Source organism: Chlamydotis macqueenii, chromosome 3, assembly GCF_036417535.1.
Source record: "Chlamydotis macqueenii isolate bChlMac1 chromosome 3, bChlMac1.mat, whole genome shotgun sequence".
Taxonomy (NCBI): Eukaryota; Metazoa; Chordata; class Aves; order Otidiformes; family Otididae; genus Chlamydotis; species Chlamydotis macqueenii.
The window spans coordinates 125,322,584-125,337,464 of record NC_141558.1 but is presented as its reverse complement, the minus strand read 5'-3'; the positions used below and the strand labels follow the sequence as shown (position 1 = coordinate 125,337,464).

The window sequence follows — 14,881 nt, the reverse complement described above, 5'->3', positions numbered from 1 at the left end:
GCGGCGCGCAGCGCGCGAGCGCGGGGCCCTGCCGAGAATTCCGAGGTGAAAAGCGGCAGAAGCAGCTCCGTGGGTTCGAGAGGGCTTTAGAGCCAGCTTAAACGGTGTCTTCGCGCCCACGAAGCCTTGTCTAGGCCGCCGCAGGCCCAGCAGCCACTCGCCGCCTTCGGGCCGGAACGGCTGCCGAGCCGCAGCAGGCGCAAGGCCTGGTGTGGAAAAGCAACTGCACGTTACACGGGCAGGCGGAAATTCAGGGCCTTTCCTTTAGGAGCGTGGCTGAGGGAGTCAGCGCCGGCCTAAGACTCACGCCTGAAAGGAAAGATATATATATTTGGAATTATTTTGCTCAAAAGGCCTTGTTCTGTGCCTCTTGTTTTCAAAACTGTAATACACCCACCCCCCTTTCAAAACAAAGAATTGTAATTAAGCCCCCTGAATCTTTTTTTAGTAATTATTCTTACAGCTGTATTAACCATAGATCCTGTAGCAGAGTCTGGCAATTGGAGCATGGCAACAGTGTCAAGAGATTCTTACCTGCACTTCAGGGTCACGCTCATCTCAAGTAACCGAAGGGATCACTTCATCACACCCATTCCTCAGTTTTCTCCTCGGTAAGGCAAGAAGAGTGATCCTTAGCACTCTTTTTAAACTAGGAATGTCAAAATATTTTTTCAAAGTGCAAGAGGAGGGTTGCCACAGTTGTTATTGCTTATCACAAAGGCTTGCCAGTTAAAATATTTGTTGTGCTGTTACATGCTCTGAGCGCAACAGACTGTTATGCTCACAGGACAGTGTTTTTGTTCATACATTGATTATTCCTCAGACAGATTATTCCTCAGTTGTATAATGCAGAAGAAATTAATAATTACTTTATTATTATTTATGTCTGTCAGCATGAATGAACAGTAACGTGATCATGGAGATGTAATCACCCCAACACTGAGGTCTAGGCAGGATTAAATCAATACAAACTGTCACACCTCGTCTGTCATCTGGAGTTAATAATTTAAATTTGGAGGATATTTTTTTAGAAATTAATGCCATTGATTACTAGTTTGATTATAATGCTATTTTGATATTCCTTGTTGTCTACCAATCTTTTCTGTTTACTTAACTGGATTTTTCTATTAAAGCTGCATTTATAGAAAACAGATTTATTGGCTGGGAGAGCAGTCCAAGTAATAATTTTTCTTCTGTGCCAACATGTTTCTTATCTTTTTGGCAAGACACAGAAGAGAGAAATGAAACTAGCGCTCCAGAAACTTAGGGTTTGGTCTGGGCAAAAGGACCATTAACTTCATCCAGATTCAGAATTCATTGGTGCAGTTTTATTTGGTACAAAAAAACATATATTAGGTGGCAAAGCAAGAACGTTCACCATGTCTGCCTGAATTCACATTTGCTTTGCTGCTGACAGAGGATTATTTGGAAAGATTTTAATGTCATTATTACTCATTAAAATTGCTGTTATCTAGCTCTAACAAATAACTGTTTGAAGCTCTGTACTATTACAAAAATGTATTTTATTTTCTAAGAGTGATAAAGCAGTGGTTGGAAGCATTCATGTAATACAAGAGACATGAGCCACACAGATTTTGTCTTCTGTTAAGCACAGAAGGTGGTTACTTAAGGCTTTTAAAGCTTAAATTCCATAGAAGAAGCCAACATAGCTGAAGCAGAGAATTACCTGATACAAGTGACAAGCAAAGAGACAGCAGGGTAGCATTTCATGAAGAGTAAACACAAAGCAGTGTAGGTATGTTGAGGTTGAACAGAATTTAGGAAGAAGCATAACAAAGGTGTAGTGGAATATGTGAGGATGGCTTAGAAGGGATCTGGAAGCTAAGATCTTTCCAACAGGCACTGTCCATTGACCACAAAGGACAAAACCACACAGAATTAGAGTGAAAAGTGTTTGTCTTGAGCACTTTTGCTGTTGACAGCAGCCAGCATACAACAAACACTTTTGCATTAGCTCCAAATGTCTGAGACCTTGTCTCAATAATTTTTATGTAAAAAACTGTGACATTTCAAGCTCCCGATTTCCATCATCAGCAATATCGCACAGTCATAACTTGTACTCTGACATTGTTCTGAGATCCTAAAGAAATGCCATTACTTTTAAACTCTTGAGAAGCAGCCATACAAAATACAAGCTTCAACTTTAAAAAGAGACATTCATCCACATTACTTGTACCAAGAAAGGAATTCTATAGCTGAGATTATGTAGAGTTGTAAAAAAAAAAAAAAAATCCAGAATAAACATAAAAAATTGTTTTTACATCATGCTTTTAAAAATAATGACTAACCTTGTTATTTTTTTCCTTTTGAACATGCATTAGAAGAGTTAAACAGTTCACAAACAGCAGTGAGCATTGAAAATAGATGTTTTTACTTAAACCAAAATTATTAGATAGTTTTTTTCTACGCTCACCAAAATGAGAAGCCTTAAGAGTATGCACTTCATAACTGTCATGGGCTAACATGTTATGGCCAGAAAAACAGAAAAAGGACAGAAGAACTCAGATTTAGTTGAAGATACTAGGCAGCAAACAAAATTCATGCTTAACCTCATGAAAAAGCAAAAATATTATTTATTCAGCAAGATTTGCACTTTCTTTCTCTCTCCATTAATTTTTCCTCAGTTTTTTTTTCCCACCCAGATCCATATTCAGTTCAATGATATATTGTAATAATAATAATAAGCACCACCCAAGAACACATGTCACTTTGATTTCCCCGTTCACGTTTCCCCCATCTAGTTTGGAATGAGGATGAGACACGTGGTTTTCTTCTAAACTTCTCGTGCGCAGCAGGTGCCAGTAAACTGGGAATAAACCTGTTTTGCATTGGAACTTCAAAACTACGGCTCATAAACCACCCACCAACATTTCAGTGAGGCAGAAAGTACTGAAAAAGTGGTTTTACAGTCCTTTTTAACACAGGTGCTTGATCTTTTCGTACTCTACAACACTGCAGTCTGGACACAGGACATCATGCTGACAAGATTGCTTTGTATAATTAATTTCCACAAGTAGTCTTATTCGGGTCTCACCTGAGGAGATGACGCTTTACTGACTATATTTCCCATCATTGTCTTCCTAAAACAAGACCGAATGTGGCAAGTAGATGGTCCATGCACCATGCTCTGAAGACCAGCACATTTGGACTCCTCATCAAGAGAAATAACAAGCTCCAGAGCCAAGGGACCTCTGCTGTGAACGCCCTACCCACAGATGTTCAGCAACCATAAATAACGGCTAATCTCAGCACTGGTGACAGCACATGTGGAGATTTCTCTTTGCTATTTTATTGAAAATGTAGCCATCCAAAGTCCTGAAGGCATGCTGAAAATGCTAATTAAAATTTGTACACATCCTCCTTGGAACAATGTCTAGGACTAAAACCCCTCCCAAAAAAAAAAAAAAAAATCGTCTTTCTCCACCCAGAAAGCAGAGATCACCCAAGCAGACTTTTCTCTCCCAGTAGCCTTGAGGTTGGGTTAGCCAGGCTACCCTCATAGCAAACCCTGCAGAGAGGGAGCCTGGAGGCCAAAATCTCTTTCTGTGGGTGGGGCTGCTGCACTATGAGGCATATTCCTCCAGAACAGCTCCCCTGACCGCCACCAGACTATTTTCCTAGGTTTCAGTCTCAGTAGCGGTGACTGCCACCATTTACCCAATTTCTTGCCCCATTTGGAAGGGCACCCACAGTACGTGTTCTGTTTCCACTGGTTATGGCTTTGTCCTTACCTGGCAAAGTTATTCCATTTGAAAGCAAGAGGAATCCACTGGAAATTACAAAAAAAAAAAAAAACCACAAAACAAACACACAACCCCAAACCAACAAAACCTCAAACAAGAAACAACAACAAAGTCAAGACCAGTGTAGATACCTGTAGTGATTTAGCATAAAAAGCTTGAGCCTGCCAAGAGTTTTTAGAGTCCACGCTTAGTACCTCTTTTTTTTTTTTTTGTAAAATGGTATTTCAGAGTAGAGATTTATTTGCCGTGTTTGAAAATTTAACCTCCATAATAACGTACACATGCAAATTTCTTACGTAATATGACATTGCTTCTTCAGAAGGCTCTGCTATAACTGCATCAAAGTCTCCCAAGTCATGCAAAGCCTGTGAGTTTCCCCTGGGAGATGTTTGCTCAGAGGAGCAGTGTTAAGAAAAACACTGAATTCACCAGGTGCCTTCTGCTCTTTGAAACACCCAGACAGCTTAGATGTGTACGTATAAGTGTCTGTGGAAAGCACTGAGTAAATCTATCTACTTGATTTCAGTAATTTTAATATGCTGTGGATCATTCGCCAAGCTTACAGGAGACCAGCAGGAGTTTTTGAGCCTTTTCTAGCAGCCTCTGCCACACTGAAATAAACGACTTTTAATATCTGTAATGACATTATTCCATCTTCTTATGCTGTATGAGTCTTACTGACATTTATCCCGTGGTAATTATTAAAAGCGGGCATCTCTTTCAGCAGCAGCTTAAGCAGCTCCCTTTTGGCCTGTGCTTTTACATCCCATCCCCTCCAGCTCGTTGGGCACGCTGGTGCAACTTGTGGGATAGCAGCAGCAAACTTCTCTACGTTAAAGCTTCCCAAATTGCACAGGGGAATTAGTTATGATCCGCTTAATCTTAAACTACTTATTTATTTTGGCCAGGAGACATCTGTAATTGATCACCCAATTCTCTCCACACCCCACTCCCCATCCTGCAGCTAAGTAATCTCATTTAAAGTACTGCCTCCCTGAAAGAGAGAAAAGAATTGAAAAAAAACCAAACAAACAAACACATACACATGTAAAAAAAACCAAACATGTGTACGTTTTAAGTGAAGGGTAACTGCACAACCAACTTCTGTGGCCACAGGCAGCTACCATTTTGCATACACTCTTCCACTGTATGGCTTCTTATAGCTCTGCTTTCTCCTGGGCTTAAGTTTATATGCTACTTTATGCTATAAAATTAAATTGAGCTCCTTAAATGGTTTTGACATGAAGCTATATGCACTTATTATTTTGTTTGTTTTTAAAGTGGAACTCATTGCACAAAGCTGGCTATATGAAAGCAACTCATGGGAAATGACAGAGACAGCACTTATCTTAAAATTAATAAAACCACAGTTATTTATTTTCCCCTTTTTACTATTATTACAGATAAGGACAGTGCTGATAAGAAACTGTACCTGTTACTGTTCCAGTAAAGTTTCCCAGTAGCGCTCCAGCTGTACCTCCATAGCCAAGTAGGACATCTCAACCTGATTTCATTACAAGCTACGGAGAAGAGTTACAGAGCGGGCCTGGGACCACCATTAAATAGCCCTGGGAGCCTGTTCACATGCCACACCTGAGCAAGTAACTTTTTTTGAACAGGTAAACTTCTTGTAGCAAGATAGATAGCTAACTTTCTAAAGAAGCCTGAGGAACATACATTGAAATAGAGATTTTAAAGCCACTTCTTTTACTTTATATTCTCTGCCTATTCTTGTCCTACTTAGCTCTACTTTAATTCCCTATTGTCTCTCTTGTAATAGCTTTCAGGTGCTGCTAGATTTCCTTAGTTTGCCTTAGCTGTAACGATTTCTTGAGTAAATTTCCCTGTTTTCTCCAGAAAACCCATTTGGGTGAACTTAGTAATCAAACCTCCTGTGGCAGGTGGATGTAATCTTGTATTTGAATGAGGGATTTCGGAGCAAAAGTAAGAAGATGGGCTGATTGCATTAAACAAACGACCCAGCCACACCCATGCAATTCCTGGCTTGCATTATCTTGCTGGGGCACCTGTGTCTCATCCTATTTTAGGGCAGCACCAGTCCTCTTGCCTTTCTCTCCTGGCTACCTCTGGGCTGTCTGCTGCTCTGTTCCCCGAGCAGGAAGGAGGTGTGATGTAGCAGCACTGTGTGTGCCTTGTTTCTGGGAACAGAGGATAGATTTAAGCAGAGGATGTAGGTAACTACACTCAAGCCTCTGATTCTCCCATGTGTTGCTGGCCTGCTGAGTAAGTTGGAAATGTCTACAACCGAGTATAGGTGAGTGTTTGAATCTGTATAAAAGAGTTACAAATTCTCTTTTCCCAAGCCAACTGCTGTGATTTCTGAAGAAGTGGGTCATTGTTTTTTAATTGAGCCCTGAGGACCTGTGAAGTGTAGGCAAGGCAGAGTATTGAACAATTGTCAGAAGAAATTTTTTTTTTTTCTTCTGCTTTCTCCAGGAAAGCTATCTGGATATAGTAGTAATCAAACTCTGTGTGTGTGTATAGCCTATATGTTTTCATGCAATCTGTCTTGCACACAGTGTAATAAGCACATACAGTCTATCATATTGTTTTTTTTTTTTCTTTTGGGTTATAAACTTCGAAGGTATTTGAATTATGATTTTTATTACTGTGAAATCTAAGATTAGTGGAAGATTTCAGGAAAGCAGTTGCTGTTTTTTCCTAGTTGTGGTAGAAAACAAAACAAACAAAACAACAAAGAAAAGCCAGGCTCCCCACTTGAACAAGTGGAGTGCGACTCCTTCGTGTTTACTTGGGCTCTCCTTTGTCCTGTCTATTTTGTTAAGTTGAGAATAAAACCGCCTTATGTTAGGCAACCTGTTTTCAACCAGGGATCCTGCTGGTATACAGGATGTGATGTGGCTCTAACAGGATGGCTTTAAGATATGCTTTATGCAAAAAAAACCCTGGACAACTGGGTCTTTTGCAGGTTAAAAATGGGCTGAGTGGGTGCATTGGGTGTGAGCAGACTTTAAAACTGAGGGTCTCTAGTGAGAACTTATGTGTTCAGCTGCAGGGACTTTGTGGCTGTGTGTAGGCTTTGACTTAAACATGTTGATGTGAGCTCAAAGAGCAGTTCTGCAGGATGATGGGATGTACCTGTTTGCTGCTAATAGAAATTGTTATATATGCTGATAGAAATGTCTTTATGTTACTTGGAAACAAAGACATGGTTCGTAATTCCTTCTAGAAACTTTGATGTCCTTGGCCAGTTAATGAAGTAGAGCTGTAATGGTTTCTGGGAGTTGTGGATTTGGGTCCTTTGGAGGTTGAAGCCACCTCAGTTCAATTAATCTGATGCCTTAAGTCCGGGTTCTTGTAAATTCATTATCTGCACATGCTGCAGGATTGTGTTAATGTGTATTTCCATGCTCTCCTTAATGGAAAATTATTCCCTGTAACAAAGCCTGTCTTCTCAAAGGAGTTACCATCATGTTTTATGCCACTTTCTGTTGAGCTGTTTTCTCTTTCACCAGCTCCTCTGGAAACAGAAATATTTCCAATCAGTGTTTGGGATGGGTGGTTGTACTCTATTGGGGTCCTGTTTGTATACATATGTGTTTACTTACCGCATGTGTGTTTGTATACATGTGTATTTACTTACTAAACACTTAGGCCTGTTTGGTGTAGCATCTGAGATTCTGCAAATATTTATTTCAGGTATTTGTATAGCATCTTTGAAGTAAATGCCCTTTTTGAAATGGTAAATATGCTTTGGAGGGGCGTGTTGAGCTGGGGCTTAGGCTTGTGCTTGAGAGCTGAGGGGGTGCTCATGGTTTGTACAGAGGAAACGAAATGGGTAGATGGACCTGAAATGCTTGTTTCTTGTTTGTTGTGTTGTTGTAAGTGAGGGTACTGAAGTTAGAAAAAGGAGGAATGTCATAAAGTGGGGGGAAATTTGTAAATGTACTAATTTGTAAAAGCTGGGTAGGTACCACTAGGTGTAAGTGAGGGTGGGAGAGTGATGCCCTGTAGCTGAGGCAGCAGCTGGTGAGACTGGAGAAATAATTTTAAGGGAAAATGTCTCTTGTTAAAGAAATTCCTGTAGGCAGGCGGGAATAGAGAGTGTCTACCAAAGCAGTGCAGCTGCGGCCCTGTGTGTCTCCAGTAGTGCCATTGTTCATAATTGGAAGTCTTCCCTTGTATCCCAAATCCTGGCTGACAGGATGCCTTGCAGAGCTCAGTAAAAGGCTTTAGAAGTTACCTCTTCTGACAACAAAGTTTGTCTTTCCTCAGGATGTGTCATTTGATCATTTTTGACCTCTCTAGAAAACCGGAGGCATGAGCAACTACAGTGAGAGTTACTGTTTTTAAACAGTTTACTGGATAACAATGTGTTTCTTCCAAACCAGTATGAAACATCCCATTTTCATCTCAGAGATGATTCTTCGTGCTACATGGCTTTGCTGGAGTATTTTTGGAAGACCCTTTGGGGGGGGGATCTTGTCATGCCCTGACCTTTCTGTAGTGAAGAAATTGAGACTACCCTGGCTGCGTTTGCAGCAAGCTCCCTGGTCAGAGGAAGACCTAAAATGAATTATTTCGTGCGTCTTTCTCTATTTAATCTTCTGCCATACGATGGCACTGGTTAGCTGACCAAGGGACAGGCTTCCCCTGTTGCAGGGCAAGCTGGGTTCCTGCTGTTTTGTGGCGATGCCCGCGGAGTGTGGCTTCTGCCCACACAACTCCCCCACAGCTTGCTTGGAAACTTCAGAAGACATCCTGAATATTTCTGGAATAATAGAAAACAACAGTTTGTTTTTCATCAGCTGTTACTTCATAGCTCTCTAATCCTTGAGATAAATCCCCAGCTTCTCTCTTCAGTGTGATCAAACAAAATAAGGACAATAACTAACTTGCAGGGATGAATGAATGGCACAGAAAAAAAATAACTTGAAGTGAAGGGAAAAATCTCCATGAATGGTAAATTTTACAAAATTTACAAGAGAGTGCTTTCCCCTTTGTGTGTGTGCAGCAGGAGTGGCTGAAGAGCTGCTAAGTCCGTGAGTTAGAGGACCTAGAGGTGTGATTTTAAACCTTTTCGGACACTTACATGAACTCAGTGCTCTAGTTTTAACAAAACAGCCAGAGTTAATAAAAATCAGTGCAGAAGTGCTCTGCCTGTATGGGATAATTTTTAGCCACCTGTTTTCAAAACTGAATTAGCACCACTTCTAACACTACAAATGACTTTTGTGACCTGTATCTTCAGTTAGTTTAAAAAGAGATGTTAAGTAAACATCATGTGTAATGCACAAAGCTTACAAATGTGTGTGCTAGTTTACTGTCAGTTCAGTTTTGGGCACGCGAGTTAAAATTATTTGTACTCTGGTAACCTCTCCCCAAAAATCCCATCTGAGGGCTGAGCACTGCTTGTGGCTCCTCTCTGTACCAGCCTATGAGGCCGTGCAGACCTTTAGCTGTGAAGAGCCAAAGATCTAATTTAAAATAATTGATAGGAATTACAATAAATCCTGAGAAATACAAATAGGTCTCAATGACCTGAGGCTGTGATTTACTTTTCCAGGGCTGAAAACTGAGCAAATGGCAGTGGCAGACTGAGGGTGGGCGTTGTTTTGGGAAGGTGGTTTCTAAAACAAAGACCCTTGCTTGATGGGCAAGTAGCTATCTCATTCAGCATGTAGTGCAAAGAAAATGCCTGTAAAATAAATATATCTTTCATGCATTTTAGAAAACAAAGCCCAGTTATTGTCTGGGGTTTTCCTGTGTGGTAACCCATAAGCTGTGCTCACTGTTGCCTTGAATCTTTGAAAAACTTTAAAAGAATTGTAACTTTTAGGCCTGATGGATTTCCCGTATTGCTTTCCCATTTCTGTTAGGGAGAAACATGAGGTGTCTCCTGCTGTCATGTGAGGATGCATTTGCCTGATTAAAATCCCTTTGGCTGCTGCTTTACTTGAGAAAGTTGCTGCGGGTTTGGGATCTACCCCCATCCTGCTGCACCTTGTGGGGCCGTCACCCGTTCTGGGGCAAGATGATGGTGAAAGCCGTTGTGTTGGGGGTCAGCGCACCAAACGGATGAGTGAGAGGTGGTAACTGAACAAGGTGAGGATGTGGAGGAAGGCAGCAATAAGAATTGATAGATGGAGCATGGGGCAAAGGTGAAGTGTTGATTGATCTGAGTTGCATCAGGTGATGGCATAAAAAAAATTTAAAAAGGTAAATTTGGAACTTTTCAAATCGTTTGAAAAGTGAGTTGTGATGAGTTAGCTGTGGATGTGACACCTTGAAATAGCTGTTTAGTGATTACTTAGGCTTTTATGTTGGACATGCTTTCTTTTAACTTGGTGCTTTAATTTAAAAAAGTGTTTTCAGGTAAGAGAATAAAAAGACAAGACAGTGATTAACAGGACCTCTCTAACCAAAAGCAAAGCTCTGGAAGCATCAAAGTTGCCAGTGGTGCAGAAAGGCCCCAGTAGTCCCCAAGAAGGGCAGGAGGATGCAATGTGAAAATCAGGAGGAAGAAATGATCACTTGCCTACAACTTGCCAATAATTAACGGATCTTAGCCGTTGAATCCTTTTAATTTTTGCTGCCTATGAAACTCGAGGAAAAAGTCCTTGAAACTTTGTCAGAAGTTGGATGTTGACAAAATCTGAACTTGCAGCGGTGCTGTGAAGGGTGGTGGACGAGGCGCTTGAAATAAAGCAGCCTTACAGCTCACAGTACTATGGATTGTATCCATTTGCTTGCTTTCCCCTTTGGCATGATGGCTTGCATTTTTTCTCTTTAATTTCAAAGTAAAACTATAAATAGGAGTTGAACTGCGTGGATGTGGTGATTGACACGGGTTTTGTTTGCTGTTCTCACCCACTTGCCTTATAAAGTAGATCTAAGGTTAAATTAAGAGCTAATGACTGAGCAGCTTGTCAACCCGTGCCATGTCCTTCATCTGTTTCCAGTGCGTTGGCTCCATCCTCTTGCTGTGACAAACGTCACTGATTTTGGCCGGGCTGGGTCAAGCCCTTTGTATGGAGCTTTGAAAATTTATCACAAAGAAAAATATTATAGGCTCAAAATAAACTTATTTCTTCAAAATGGCTCATTGGAGTCCCTAAATGTTCACATTAATTTTTGGTTTTTGCTTAGGAGGAAAAAAAAAACCCAACCTTGTGTTATCTATTGCGGCACGTAATAAGAGCTACACCTTGATACAGGTCCTCCTGATCAGAGGAGATAGCACAAATTCCTATACAATGAAGGATGAAAAAGGCAATAAAAATTTGTAAGGCTGATAAAAATATGATTTATAGTGAGGACCCAGTTATAAATCCCATCAACACCTGCTATGGTTATCCTTGCACATTGCTGTGTTGTTGAAAGAAAGGTTAGTAAAGGAATCAGGTATGTGGTGTTTAATTCAGATGGTTACTTAAACAAGTTGTAACTAGCTTGAAAAATGCCAGCATTGTTAATAAAAGTAGTAAGAGAATAGTGAGATATGTTAATAGTCATAAGGGTACCTGCCATTTGAGACTGAGTGTAGGCAACTGTGTTTTGGGACCTGAAATGAGGAGAAAATACATAATTTTTCACAGGATAATAGCAGCTGCAGAAGTGGAAGTAGTAGAGGAAGGGCAATACTTCAGCAGACGTTTGCTCCATAGCTGATGACAGTTCAGCGATTCATCTTCAACCTTTGATTTTTAATCTCACTTAAATTTGTAGTTAAGTGTGTTTGGCCTTGAGCTTTTTTCTTCAGGCATTGCCCTGTCCTAAGAGCATCCCAAACCCCCAAATTTAACCTTTAGATTAGTTGTAACTCTTTATATACTGGGTGTGAAGAGCATCTCCATGCTACACTCTGATTTTTAACTCTGCATCACTGGACTCATCTTTATCAACAACTCTCAGCATATTATTCCCAGATGGGTGATACTCTATCCCTCTGCCTTTGACTTCACAGGCTACACCCCAGTTCTGAAAAACCCACCTATTATTAAATGTTTTTTAATTGTTACTGCTGTTTTCAAGATACTGAAATGATTGTGGGTGTACAGGCATGTATAAACACACAAACTCAGGGTAGCAGTATCCAGTGTATTGTGTTAGCTATGCACTCTTGTTTACTTAGTCTTCTCTCAGTGATATTTTTTTCCTTTAGGATTATGCCTATTTTTTTTTCCAATTCCAAGCGGTTGTCAGGTAGTTTCTACTTGCAAAATCCCCAAACAGATGTAATTCTGCCCCTGCCATGATCGACAAACAAGCTGTCATCTGGAAATCTCTTACGTTTTCTTCCTGAACCTGCTTTGGTCTAATACTTTTGAGAGGAGTACTTGAAGTATGCTAATAAAAACCTTCTCCTGCTTTATCAAAAGCTCGTGCTGTGTAGACCCATCTCCTGGCTCTGTAGATTATAGCCTGGCTGATACCATAACCCACTTGCATCATGGGTGGGAGCTTCCCTGCAGGAGTAATGCAAAACTTTGAGGCTAGGGCTGATTTTTTTTTCTGATTCTAGGAAGGATTTAAAGCCTCTGTGAGGTTGTGAGCCTCTTGCCCTGAGTGGCTGAGCTGAAATACAACCGAATTTCTTGGCCGACTCTGCAAGATTTGGGGATTGTTGGCCTCTGCAGCGGGATCCCTGGCCAGGGCTGGCCCCGAACACCAGTGGCTCCTGTGCCTTGCTGACATGCAGGAGGGAATATGCTTTTGAGGATTGCAGTAAGATACTGCGAAGGGTGCATTTGTGGCAATTTGGGGTCTCTGTTCAGCACCTGTGTTTTCCTGGGTGGGTGTTAGTTAATGCTTCCTGGAGGTGATTTCTTTTCTGTGACCAGGCAGCTGGTGGTGGCATCTTCTAGCCTGACCCTTGTAGCTTGGCAGGACATGCGCTGCTGTCCTGAAATGCCTGAGGGGGGCTGGTGGGAGCCCACCTGTGTGTCCCCTGATTCGTGTCGCTGATGATGGAAGGATGGGATGGAGGCACCCTGGGTGCTGGGTTGTGCTGGTTTTGACTGGGATAGAGTTAGGTCTCAGTGCTGAGCAAATGTCAGAGCAAAATAAATCCATTTATTCTTGTTCGGGGAAATGTTGGTGACAAAATTAGGAGCACAAATGTTTGAAAGAAGGAAAATGAAGTATAGTGCACACACTTGCACCATAACTGTGCCTCCAAATTGGGCTAGTTATGGATATACTTCCTCAGCCCTCCTGTTCCCCACAGATTTTTCCTATACTAAACGAAAATATGCATCTTGTTCCTATTGTCTGAGTTAGGTGGAGTGAAACCTGCCCTAAATAATCCTGTGGAGGAGGGTTTCCGTTGTGACTTGTTGTAATGAACTTCACCATATAAAAAATCATTAAACTCAGTTATCACAATTAAGTTCACCTGAGATTTTTGTGTTTTTATTGGATTTTTTTATTCAGTTGATCCACTTCAGTGGAGTTCCTGAATATGGACTTTTAAAGTTCCTATTTTCACCAACCTGCTAAAAAAAATTCACCAAGTGTCTGGTGGTTCACAAGTGCAAGGAACAGCACTCATTTCATTATAAAGACACTGGAGCTGTTAGTGAGTAAACTAATTATCTGTATAATTATAGTACAGGTTGACATGCAAACATTTTGCAAACTATTCCCTACCAGTTGCTGTAAAGCCAGTGCTTCCTGCCTTGCTGCTCCACAGACCTGAGGATGGATTGTTTTCATGGAGGAACTGATTACATTGCAAATTTTTCTTGTAAAATTTTTTTTTCTTGTAAATATTCTTTCCACCAGTCCAATGCTGATTCAGTTAAAATGTTTCTGCGTTTAGAGAAAACTTTTTCCATGTCATGGGTAGACAGCGGTCTGTCTTGCAGATCCCAGATGTGGTCTGATACTGATTGTATAGGCAAAATCTGTGTATAACTGTTGCCATCTTTGTGATTTCTGGTCTCCAATCTTTGTTGTCCCTGGATCATGGCAAACAATAGTGTTCAAGTTTTATTTGAATATCTGACTACGTTGGAAATGAGGCAAAATGAATTCAGCCATCACTAATAAGAATAATGCCAAACCCTCACGAAATTTCTTTCCTCCTCCGCTTTTCCACAGCTTTGTTCCTAACTTAGTTTTTTACACCATGGTGTTTCATCTGAGTGGTTTAACCAATAACTTCGGAGATGCACCTGCGAACTTCTTTGTGTTTTGTGAGCTGAATGGCAGTGATCACGGGTACTGTGCATGCAAGTGTCCCTTTAGATCTGACCGTCTTGTGGGTGCATTCAGAAATTTGATTTCATGTAGAAAAACACATCTCCATAAAACAGAGTTGCTGTTCTGGCTAGGTAAGTGCAGCATTTCAATTATATTTACAGTTTGAGCCCAACCTCTTGTGTATAAGTAACTCACAGCGGTAACCAGCAACAACCGCAGACATTGAGCTTTATATTTTGTCTTAATTTTTGGAAAAATCGCTTGGCAATTAACGCTAATAGCTGGCTGATGTTTGCATAGCACCCAAGTTCAACTGTACATTTGCCTTTCACAGAGCAGACTTGCAAACAAGATCTGGCACCCGAACAGGCCTGTGCTAGACTGAAATTATTCATGTGTAGTCGGATAAGTAAACAAACATGGAATTTGGAGACTTTTTAGATTTTTTTTTTTTCATTTGGTATCTGCCTTTTTAACTTGGAGCCGCCCAGGATGGTCTTGAAACTAAGCTTTTAGGCTTAAAAGCCCATTTATTTATTTCTAAGATATGTTATTGGTACTTGTAATAAATTAATGGGATTTAATAAACTCAGAACAGCCTCAAAAGGGGGAAACTATTCTTTGGTGTGATTAACATATCTAAGCAAACAGATCCTACACACTTTGCTATCAGGTTGGTGCCCCTGCAGAGTTGAGCTGTGTGGTACTGATGGCTCAGTTCCACTCTTCAGTGCAATATTATTTCCTTGAATTATCCCTTTGTTTTGGAGTCCCAGAAAAGGTGTGCGAGCACTTAAATGGGAACGAATGCCTTCGCAAGGGTGACACGAGGTGAAAAGGGGAAGTGGCAGTACATGGGCTGTGCCGGCTCCTGAGCTGCCGAGCTTAGAAAATGCTCAAAATATCAGATGTGTAAGTTGAAATTGCCT

At 40.9% G+C, this 14,881-nt stretch overlaps 1 long non-coding RNA gene across 1 annotated transcript; it reads left to right on the top strand.

The window, feature by feature from the left end:
• LOC147601480 (uncharacterized) lies at positions 1 to 3,833 on the top strand. The gene is made up of 3 exons (XR_015258236.1): positions 1 to 45; positions 479 to 611; positions 3,112 to 3,833. It is a non-coding gene; the product is annotated as an uncharacterized LOC147601480 (long non-coding RNA).
• The last annotated feature ends 11,048 nt before the right edge of the window (positions 3,834 to 14,881 follow it).